The sequence below is a fragment of the Macrobrachium rosenbergii genome, chromosome 53, assembly GCF_040412425.1.
Source record: "Macrobrachium rosenbergii isolate ZJJX-2024 chromosome 53, ASM4041242v1, whole genome shotgun sequence".
Classification (NCBI taxonomy): Eukaryota; Metazoa; Arthropoda; class Malacostraca; order Decapoda; family Palaemonidae; genus Macrobrachium; species Macrobrachium rosenbergii.
Window position 1 is genome coordinate 24105324 of NC_089793.1, and position 12500 is coordinate 24117823.

Here is a 12500-nt window from a genome sequence, read left to right on the forward strand (position 1 = left end):
GAGAGAGAGAGAGAGAGAGAGAGAGAATCCTCAGATAAAAAAGCACTCCTATAGAAACTGCAATGAATTAGGGATATAACGTTTATTATGTACTGTATGAAAACGAGAGAGAGAGAGAGAGAGAGAGAGAGAGAGAGAGAATAAAGGAGGGAAGGAGGGGGTTTAGACAAGGTAATAATAGCACAAGGGAGCGAAACCTTTATGCCATTCATCGGATTATCCTTTATCTCTCTCTCTCTCTCTCTCTCTCTCTCTCTCTCTCTCTCTCTCTCTCTAGGAATGTTTATAGAGTTATAGCAATAATTAGCCTGGCGAGAATACATTCTATACTGGAAGGCTGACAATTATAAAGTTGCAATCACACTATTATCATTTTAGTCACGAGTTAAGCCCTGTTAGATAAACTCCAGTTTTTTTCAGTCTCGTACCAATGAGACGGTCTTATCATTTTCATAATCACTGTGTGCACTAGCAAGGTTTTATTGCTGTCCCAATCACGCACGCACGCACGCGCAAATTAATATGTATGTATGTATGTATGTATGTATGTATGTATGTATGTATGTATGTATGTATGTATGTATATATAAATATATATATATATATATATATAATATATATATATATATATATATATATATATATATATATATATATATATATATATATATTATGTATGTATATATAATGTGTGTGTAAATACACGAACCCACTTCCTCCCTGTTAATACACTACAGTATGAGTGTGTTATTAACTAGTAAGCTAATACGGCAAATTAACAGCCAGCTCGCGTGGTCATACGTGAAGATAAACATAAAATTGACAAAATGAATAATGACGCAGTAAGAGGGTACACAGGTAAAATTAACACGTGAAAAAGAAAGTCTTTTAACTCATGATGTACCTACGGTCGTCAGCAGTTTTCTGCTGGTTACGTAAATGAACCCTTCGAAAAGATAACTGAATCATGCATACCGCAAGTAACACAAACACACATCAGAGAGAGAGAGAGAGAGAGAGAGAGAGAGAGAGAGAGAGAGAGAGAGAGAGAGAGAGAGAGAGAGGTGTATGTATCGAGAGACGTATTTTTTTATTGTAATAATCTGGTCATATGCGACTGCCATAGATCAGTCATAACGTAAGTAACATGAACTTAGCCTCAGAGAGAGAGAGAGAGAGAGAGAGAGAGAGAGAGAGAGAGAGAGAGAGAGAGAGAGAGAGAGAGAGAGAGGATTGGACTCAACTGAATTCAGCCGTGGCACATTTGGGATGCCTTGGGTATTCGACACGTGCTCATAGTCGAAATATTTTACCTTCAGGACGTGAGGATTAAACATTTTGACGTTATCGATTAAAATAGAGCATTTTCTTTTAGAGACAGAAAAAACCAATTCACCTCCGTGGCGAGAGACTTGTCAGTAATTAAAAATAAATATAATATAATCCGAGAACAAAGAAGAAAAGATTGAGGTTGAGAGTCAAAGAAAGAGAGAGAGAGAGAGAGAGAGAGAGAGAGAGAGAGAGAGAGAGAGAGAGAGAGAGAGAGAGAGAGGTCCTTAACTGAATTTGAACATTTAACATAATCCGAGTTTGTGGTTGAAACGTTTGCTTAGTGTTGAAATGTAAGAGAGAGAGAGAGAGAGAGAGAGAGAGAGAGAGAGAGAGAGAGAGAGAGAGAGAGAGAGAGAGAGAGGTTCGTGCTTAACTGAATAAGCCAGAGACCGCCAGTAAATGAACATAAATATAACATAATCCGAGGAAAAATGAAAAAAAAAAGATTGTGGTTGATCAACCACGTTTGCTTAGTGTTGAAATGTAAGAGAGAGAGAGAGAGAGAGAGAGCCAAGTTCGACACTTAACTGACTAGAACGCAGGCAAAACAATTGCCGCTTCTCATATCCCACGTCAGAGATGAAACAAGACATCCGAATATCTGTCATGTCCTCGGTGGATTGCACGAAGGATCTTAAAGAGAAGAGAGAGAGAGGGAGGGGAGACAGGTACTGGAAAGAGAAGTTGATAACGTGCGGGTTTAAAGAGAGAGAGAGAGAGAGAGAGAGAGAGAGAGAGAGAGAGAGAGAGAGAGAGAGAGAGAGGGATTGATGCCGTGGCAATTTGGGATGCCTTGGGTAAGACAAATCCTTCAGAGGATAAACATTTTGACGTTATCGATTAAAATAGAGCATTTTCTAGAGACAGAAAAACCAATCCCTCGAGACTTGGATTGCAGAACAAAGAAGAAAAGATCTTAAAAACGAGAGAGAGAGAGAGAGAGAGAGGAGAGAGAGAGAGAGAGAGAGAGAGAGAGAGAGAGAGAGAGAGGTTCAACTGAATAATCGAGAGACCGCCAGTAAATGAACTGGAAGAGGAAAATGAAAAAAGATTGTGGTTGATAACGTGCTTAGTGTTTAAGAGAGAGAGAGAGAGAGAGAGAGAGAGAGAGAGAGAGAGAGAGAGAGAGAGAGAGAGAGAGAGCCCAGGAATAAGCCAGAGACCGCCAGTAAATGAACATTCCCGAGGAAAATGAAAAAAAGATTGTGGTTGATCAACTTGTTAGTTGAAATGAGAGGGACATTAACTGAACTAGAACGCAGGCAAAACAATTGCCGCTTCTCATATCCCACGTCAGAGATGAAACAAGACATCCGAATATCTGTATGTCCTCGTTGGTCTTAAAGAGAAGAGAGAGAGAGGAGGGAGACGGTTTGCCTGATAACGTGCGGGTTTAAAGAGAGAGAGAGAGAGAGAGAGAGAGAGAGAGAGAGAGAGAGAGAGAGAGAAGCCTCAGGTCTGAACCTCATTGAACTGCTCATCTCTCTGGTCTCTCTCTCTCTCTCTCTCTCTCTCCACAGAGATCGTTTACCCTTTCACGTGGACGGTCGGCAACAATAATAAATCTGTTTCTTTTCCTCAATGACTTGCTGCCGCAACTCCTCCGCCGTGTCTATTATATCTACCTGTCAATCATTTTCGCAAAGTGTGTGTGTATGTATGTGTGTGTGTCTGTCTGTCAACAGTCTTCGTACCTATCTGGTGTGTGTCTTTTGTCAACAGTCTTCGTACCTGTCTGTGACAGTGAACTCGAGCCAATAGGCATAAAGAGGAAACGAAAAAACAAAAGTTCTAGATAATATTCAATCGATGCGCAGCTGCGCGGCCGTCACAGGGCAATGCCCCACTCGCAGGGCGTTGAGGGAAAAGTCTCCGGGAAGAGGTTTCCACGTGTTTGGAACGAGATGAGTGAGCATGCGCGGAGGGTCCGGCAGGAGGGCGAATGCGTACCATTATTATTATTATTATTATTATTATTATTATTATTCAGAATGAACCCAATTACAATGGAGCAAGCCAACAGGGGCCATTGACCTAAAATTAAGGCTCCCAAAGAATATGGTGTTCATTAGAAGGAAGTAACAGAAGGTAACTGTAAAAAGGAATTATTATTTTATTATTATTATTATTATTATTATTATTATTATTATTATTCAAAGGACGAACCCTATTCGTATGGAACAAGCCCACCACAGGGGCCACTGACTTGGAATTCAAGCTTCCGAAGAATATGATGTTCATTGGAAAGAAGTAACCGGATAATAGGAAGTACAGAAAGAACAGATCACTTATTAGAAAATAAACAATGAATGAAAAAATCAATAACTAAATAGATGAAACTGTAAATTACTAAAATGCAAGGCGAATGATAATATATTACTGGTCAAGCACTTCCTTGCGTTTGCAAGATCTGTGATTTGATACCATCCTGACGATTCAGCTCGGCTGTGAATGACCACCACCAGCTGGTCCTTTCCCTAGAGAAGGCCATGGGCTTGCAACCTCTTCCCTAGAAACTTTCTGATGCTCAAAAGGCTCTATCCTTTACGGCGGTAGTCCCTCTACTCTCTACAGGAGGGAGAAGGCGTATGGTGCATACAAATACATCTTTAATTGTGCATGTACGGTCCATATCAGCTGAGCCTTCAACGTGATCGCGTTCACAACACGTTGATTTGTTCCTGCTCGCTTCAACTCCTCTCATCCCACTTGCATCAAGCGACACGTGCCACAATGCACGCACCTTCTCTTCTCTCTCTCTCTCTCTCTCTCTCTCTCTCTCTCTCTCTCTCTCTCTCTCTGTATGATAAACTTCGTCAGGATTATATAATCAGTAATAAGCTCTAATCCACTCAAATATTTTAACCAAATCCCCTTCTGACATGACTTCGGATTCCTTCCTCTCTCTCTCTCTCTCTCTCTCTCTCTCTCTCTCTCTCTCTCTCTCTCTCTCTCTATGAAAAGCTCTTCGTAACGATCAGATAATGAATAATAACCTCTAATCCATCATATATTTTAACCAATACCCTTCTGAAATAACTTCGATTTTTCTTGTACATAGCCTACGTTACGTGTATGTATACAGATACTCTTGAATGTGTATAACGTATCCATTTATAGCATGCCATATATAGCCTATTATATTATATATATATATATATATATATATATATATATATATATATATATATATATATATATATATATATATATATATATAAACACCTATCAACAGACGACAAGTTATTCCGCTCCAGACCTTCAAACATTTACAAGAAAGCCTCATTAGGAAATGAAAACCCGATCGTTAAGTAATGTCGTCTGTCTGCCTCCTCCTCCTCCTCCTCCTCCTCTTCTTCTTCTTCTTATCCTCTTCTTCTTCTTTTTCTTCTTAGCTAAAGAAGACAATCGACCGAAGAAAACATCTCAAGGCCAGACGGATCTTAGTGACCACTTGCTTTCGGTTCCGCAACTCTCTCTCTCTCTCTCTCTCTCTCTCTCTCTCTCTCTCTCTCTCTCTCTCTCTCTCTCTCTCTCTCCGTCCACCAAGCAGCCAGCTTGATAAATGGGAGATAAGGGGTTACAAGTTTATACTGCTGGGTGGGGGAGGGGGAGGTGAGGGTGGATGGGTGGGACCTAGTCCCACAGTTAGGACTGACCTAGGTTACTGTACCTTGTGTATCTTGCTGTGCTGACACAGGTACACGCACACTGTAAGTGCACAACTGTTCTTTACGGGCATATATCCTCTGTATACTTACGTCAAGTTTCATAGCCATGTAACAAACATACAAACAATATATATATATATATATATATATATATATATATATATATATATATATATATGTATACACACACACACACACACACACATATATATATATATATATATATATATATATATATATATATATATATATATATATATATATATCACCTCACCTCTTAAAAGTGTAATGAATCTTTTGCTTCAGATATCCAGGAATAACCATCTCTCTCTCTCTCTCTCTCTCTCTCTCTCTCTCTCTCTCTCTCTCTCTCTCTCTCTCTCTCTCTCTCGTTTTCAGGGTGACCTGGCCGCCTGCCCTAGAAAGTAAAAGTTCACGAAATGTCAAAGTGGGTGTAGCAGGGAGTCACTCGTCTGGTTCCCTAAATTCTAGATATGTGAAACTGGTATTCAGCGCATAGTGAAGCAACTGCATTTGCAAATTAACACATGTGAATCGAGTTAGTTTTTAAATGAATGCATATGAATACACATTCTGTTTGTGACTGAATACATACACATTCTAATTTGCAAAGGAATACATTTGGTATTATACATTCTAGGTTGTAAATGAATATATATTATATTATCCACTCTAGGTTGTAACTGACTACATATATTATACATTCTAGTTTTTAAATGAGTACACATGAATACAAGTTCTAGCTTTTAAATGAATTCTTATGTATACAAGTTCTAGTTTTTAAATTAATTCATAAGAATACGAGTTCTTATTTGTAAACGAATATGTGTGAATACACATACTATTTTGTAAATGAGTGCATATGAAGAATTCTGATGATCTCATCCCATTAAGAATTCTGATGATCTCATCCTATTAAGAGTTCTAATGATCTCATCCTATTGAGAGTTCTAATGATCTCATCCGAATGAGTTCAAATAATCTAATCCTATTGAGAGTTCTAATGATCTCATCCCATTAAGAGTTCTGATGATCTCATCCTATTAAGAGTTCTAATGATCTCATCCTATTGAGAGTTTTAATGATCTCATCCGAATGAGTTCAAATGATCTAATCCTATTGAGAGTTCTAATGATCTCATCCTATTAGGAGTTCTAATGATCTCATCCTATTAAGAGTTCTGATGATCTCATCCTATCAAGAGTTCTGATATTCTCATCCTATGAAGACTTCAAATGAGCTCATCCTACGAAGAGTTCAAATGATCTCATCCCATTAAGAGCTCTAAAGATCTCACCCTGTAAGAGTTCTGTACTCTCATCCTATCAAGAGTTCTAATGATCTCATACTATCAAGAGTTGCAATGATCGCATCCTTTTGACATTTCTAATTATCTTATCCTATCACGAGTTTTAATGATCTCATCTTATCAAGAGTTCAAATGATCTCATCCTATCAAGAGTTCTGATGATCTCAAAACAGGCTACGAATCCTATTGCCTTTCAGTCACGAAGTCAAGTCAGGGCAGCGTTCCTAAATCAGGTGATCTCGTTTCGTTATCGACCAATACCCTCGAGATAAAATGTACCGCGAAGTCATTTTGATTTTATCCGCACGCCACGGACCGTCTCGATAACAAACAACTCTGTTTGTGATACTTCAGGTGTGGTTTTTTTTTAAGAGAGGCAGTGTTTTTCTCGTTTGGAATAAAGGTATTCCAATTTGTTTGAAAAATAAAATTGTTATTATTATTATTATTATTATTATTATTATTATTATTATTATTATTATTATTATTATTATTATTATTCCAACTGGTTTGAATAAAGGTTGTTGTTGTTGCTATTATTATTATTATTATTATTATTATTATTATTATTATTATTATTATTATTATTGAGAATAAAATTATTCAAATTTTTTGGAGAAAACTATTATTATTATTATTATTATTATTATTATTATTATTATTATTATTATTATTATTATTGTCCAGGAGATGAACCTTATTCATATGGAACAAGCCATCCACAGGGGCATTTGACTTCAAATTAAAGTTTCCAAAAAATAAGTATAGTAGTTCCCTTTCACAGACTACTGACACGTCAGATGTTTACTAAACTGCATTCTGACTTTACACGTACATCAAGAATCTCTCTCTCTCTCTCTCTCTCTCTCTCTCTCTCTCTCTCTCTCTCTCTCTCTCTCTCTCTCTCTCAGTCTGATATCTCTGGTGACAGAGCCGTTAGCTGAGGACGAACTGGAAAAATGACATTCCTCATGAGCTGGATGTTCCCTTGCTGAATTCCTCTGTCTTGGTCGATTCAGGTTTAGAAATTCAAGCAGTGACTTGCTGAGATATCTTCTTTTTTTTTTTTTTGAAAGGCTCACACACACACACACACACACGCCAAGTACGTGACAGACAAAAGATATATGACGGGCTGACAAATATTTGTAGGTATTGTATCCGCGTTGCACGAAAAGTGATGGTATGCTCTCTCTCTCTCTCTCTCTCTCTCTCTCTCTCTCTCTCTCTCTCTCTCTCTCTCTCTCTCTCTATATATATATATATATACATACCTACATACAGACACGCACACATATATATATGTATACATATGCCCAAACATATTCCATTATGTAATACCTAAAGCGATATCATCAAGAACATAATGTTTAAATAATTATTATTTAAACGAGAGAACTATGTAAATAGAACTATCACTCAAACAAAGAATAAATAAGGAAGCCGAACGGCAAATCAAAATAAATGGGTCAACGCGCACGCGCAGTGTTAACGGGGGAGTAGAATTACAGTAATGGGTGATTGTCATGGTCGGGAGAACACAATGAGGATGGGTAAGGAGGAGGGGGTGGATGGTGGATGGATAGACGGAGAAAGGTACACCTGAAGATGGAAAGGAGGGGGGGAGGGATGGGGGAGGGAAGGGTAGGTGGGAGCTATGGAGACAGCGACTGCTGATCCATGAATTAACTATTGCACAAACTTTGGGTGAAATGACAGACGGGCGGCGAATGTTTGATCTTAAGGGAGAGGGCTAAGTTTCCCTCTACACTTTAAATGGATAAATTTCCCCCTGCACTTCTAATGGCTGATACTTTAAATGGCTAAGCACTAAGTTTCTTTCTATACTTTAAATGGCTAAGTTTCCCTCTCTACTTGGAATGGCTAAGGTTCCCTCTATACTTTCAATGGCTAAGTTTTCCTCTCTACTTTGAATGGCTAAGGTTCTCACTATTAAATGGCTGTGTCCCTCTAAAATTTCAATGGCTAAGTTTCCCTCTTTACTATGAATGACGTCACGTTACTAGCTGTTCTTGCTGTGCAGTAGGAAAGATGGGGGAAACAGGATGGAACTAAGTAGCGTAAGTATAATTTTCTGATACTGCAGTATTAGTTTATCAGCAATAGTAGTACAGTATCTGTTGTTGTTATCGTAAATCTTGAAAAAGAAAGCATTAAAACAATTACGTAGACTAGACAATGCAAAACCTTATTCATGAATCTTGGGGTCGAAAAATACTGATCGAAAACTGGACCCTTCTGCCGAGGTGAAAGTTTTCCTTTCGGTTGTCTACCACCGGGCAGAGAGAGAGAGAGAGAGAAACATACCGAGGAACTTTCACGGATGTCATCATACACGGCTTTGTTTTAAATCGCGCTTGCCTAAGCAAGACACAAATAATATACGTACATACACACGTATATATATATGTGTGAATGTGTATATGCTTAAATACATAGGCTACATACAGACATACATGTATATATATATATATATATATATATATATATATATATATATATATATATATATACCAGACGTTAAGTGGAAAATTATAAACTTTCAAATAAAATTCAAGACAAAATCTTTTGAGAGAGAGAGAGAGAGAGAGAGAGAGAGAGAGAGAGAGAGAGAGAGAGAGAGAGATTCTGTACAGACTGGTTACACGAATTCTAAAATTACAACTTGACCGGTGATGCGAAACTACTTCGGTGATCGCTTCGCATCTCTCTCTCTCTCTCTCTCTCTCTCTCTCTCTCTTTGCACTGAGCCTCAGGTTCCCCCTTCTATACATGAAGGACAGCAAATTCCGTTTTTCTCTATTTTTCATTTCTCTCTGGGCACCTTCGTCATCTGAAGGCTTTGAAATATGAGTTTCACCTCTGCATGCGACTCTAAGAGAGAAGAGAGAGAAGGAAATGCTTCTCATAATTAAACCCCTTTTACGAAGGACAGGAGAGAAATACTAATAAAAACAATAAGAGTGATAACACGACACGCGTAACAATGTATATGAATGCGTGGCCAGCGGAGGACGAAAAGAAATCAATGTGTTTACACCGAGGCCGTGTTAAAAGGGCGTAAACACCGTGTTCCCTTTCTCCCCCTCCCCTTCCCCCTCCGCTGCACCTCAAGGTTATATAATAACCAAGACATAACCGGGGCTATCACCCCTTCTGTCCTCCTACCCTCCTCTCCCTTTCCCCTCCCCCTTCCCCCGCCCCCTTAGCCCTGACAAGGATTAAAATCCCCACCGACACCAACCTTCAACTTGGCATTTCCAGACGTCACTGTTTATATAGTTTTGCATTTCACCGAAACTTTACTTTATAAAGCATCAAGTTTTTGTTAATTTCTTTAAGTGACTGTATAAAGCATCAGGTTTTGTTAATTTCTTTAAGTGACTTTATAAAGCACCAAGTTTTATTAGTTTCTTTATGTGACTTTATAAAGCATCAAGTTTTGTTAGTTTCTTATGTGACTTTATAAAGCATCAGGTCTGTTTTAATTCCTGATGTAATTTAGGCTTTCAAGCCAACACCGGGCCACTTTCGGCCACTTGGTGCTTAAAAAACTAAGAGAATAAGGAGTTGGAGTGGTTGGACAGCAGGGAATAACCCCAGAAAATTAAGAAGATGAAATACAAAGATCTTGAGGTTGAACACAGACAATACACCACAAGTTCCACTATGAATAGTTGGAGAGGCTAGACAGCAAGAATGAAGAGAAAAGTAGGAATGGAATTAAAAGTCGAAGACTCAGAAGTTGGTGCAGCTCAGAGACGAAGGCACGCTGCAAACACCTTTCAGCAAAAACTGCGTGAAGTGCAATGAGGGCACTACCCCCTCCCCCCCTTCCCTTGGGGGATGATAAGCTTGTATAATGGCTAACTACTGAACCATTTGTTATGGTTTTTGGGTTAAACCTCAGAGCTGAAGGGAAGGAAAGGGTCACGGGAAGATAAATATCGTCCGTGGCACAGGAAGGTATGAATCGATTGGACACTTATGTTGTGTCCAATTCCGTCCTGTTTTCGCCTCTCTCTCCCTCTCTCTCTCTCTCTCTCTCTCTCTCTCTCTCTCTCTCTCTCTCTCTCTGTGCCAAAGAAGAGAGTGGGCGAGTTTTCAGTTTGTTGTGTCCAGTCCCGTCAGAGACAATCCCTCCCCTCCCCTCCAACACACGTCTTTTCTCTCTCTCTCTCTCTCTCTCTCTCTCCCAAAAAAGTAAGGGCGAGTTTTCAGTTCAGTTCTTAGGTTTCAGTTGGGGGAAATTCGCTTGGGAATTTTACTTATGCATACCCTTTCTTTTCCGTCTTATTTCTGCCCGGATGACTTTTTAAGGGATGCTGACAGCATCCTGCAGATTGAGATAACTGTGAGAGGGGGAGAGGTTTTTATTCCTGAATTTATTTTTTTTTTCTAAAGGCAAAGCACAGGTAACAACATTGGTGCTGGTATACAGTGGCATCCAACACACACAGACATTTTATATATATATATATATATATATATATATATATATAATATCTACATATATATAGAAATATATGTATATATATTCATATATATGTATATAAATACATATATACATACATATATATATATATATATGTATATATATATATATATATATAATATATATATGGAGTGTGTGTGTGTATTATGATGCATATACATTGAGCATGCAACGCCTTATTTCGATTTTGCTAAAAAAAAAATAATTCGAACAACTGCAGACAGAATTATCATTTACAGAGTGACTTAAACACTTGTACTAGTTGATGGATAAAAATAGCCATCAATCTCTCTCTCTCTCTCTCTCTCTTGTTTCCAGACTGCAAATAAAATCACCAGTTGCAGGTGACCTACCCACCTGTGTTAGTCGACTGATAAAAAAATTTCTCTCTCTCTCTCTCTCTCTCTCTCTCTCTCTCTCTCTCTCTCTCTCTCTCTCGTTTCAGGGTACAAATGAAATTATCATTCACAGTGACCTAAACACCTTTACAGTATTTCGAATTGGCAGATAAAAATAGCCATCAATTTCTCTCTCTCTCTCTCTCTCTCTCTCTCTCTCTCTCTCTCTCTCTCTCGGGAGAAGGGGATTTCACTCTAGTCCGTCTTTGTTGTGACTGGCACAGAAGAGCTCCGGCCGTAAAGGGGGAGGGGGGAAGGCTGGTATTCCTGGGTGGCTGGGGGTTGGGGGTCGGCGAACATCTATGGAGCCGATGAGATTTGAAGGTGTTTGAGCCTTTCTCTGTCCGTGCGTGAGTGTATTTTTAGTTTGGGGGGTGGGGGGAAGGTTAAGGGGAGAGACTATGTGTGTGTGTGTGTGTGTGTGTTTATCAGGAACAAGTCTCGCTCCTAATTGCTCCAACGTCATGTACAACCTACTAATAATAGTAATAATAATAATAATGATAATATTTGTAATGATCATTTGAAGGATTAAAATATAGACACCTTGAAACTTGAATAATAATAATAATAATAATAATAATAATAATAACAATAATAATAATAATAATAATAATATATAATAATAAAATAAAATACTAATGATGATATTAACAAATTTACACACACATATATATTTTATTATATATATAATATATATATAATATATATATATATATATATATATATATAATATATATAATATATAAATAATATATAATAATACCAATATATACCTCGAGCCACACACTAAAAAAACAAAACAAACGCACAAACACACACACCACTTTGTTTGCTAACCTAGACAAAGCCAGCCACCTTAGAAGTATTAAGACACCACCACAAATATCCTTGACTGAGAATAAAAAAAAAAAAAAAACCAAAAGAAAAAAACAAAAGACTGTCGTAGCTGTTACCTGTTCCGGCAAGTACGGCCGAGAATGCGCAAGGGAAAAGGAATTTCCAGGTAATTTGCGAAGGTGGGGAGGAAGGGAAGAAGAAAAAGAAGAAGAATATGAAGATGGAAAAAAAAAGAAGATGAAGGGGACTATGCATACACAGGATGGGAAGAGGGGAGGAGGAGGAGGAGGAGGGAGGAGGATGAGGAGGAGGAGGAGAAAAGGAGGAGGAGGAGGAGGGCTTTTGCTGAAAAGAGAAAAAGTATGAGGAGAAAGAGGAGGAGGGGAGGAAGGAGGAGGAGGAGTATGGAAAAG

At 38.3% G+C, this 12500-nt stretch overlaps 1 protein-coding gene across 4 annotated transcripts in view; it reads left to right on the forward strand.

Annotated features, from left to right (window-relative positions):
* LOC136834356 (ribosomal protein S6 kinase alpha-5-like) overlaps positions 1 to 12500 on the forward strand; it is a 187192-nt gene that overhangs the window by 96970 nt on the left and 77722 nt on the right. The window lies entirely within an intron of this gene.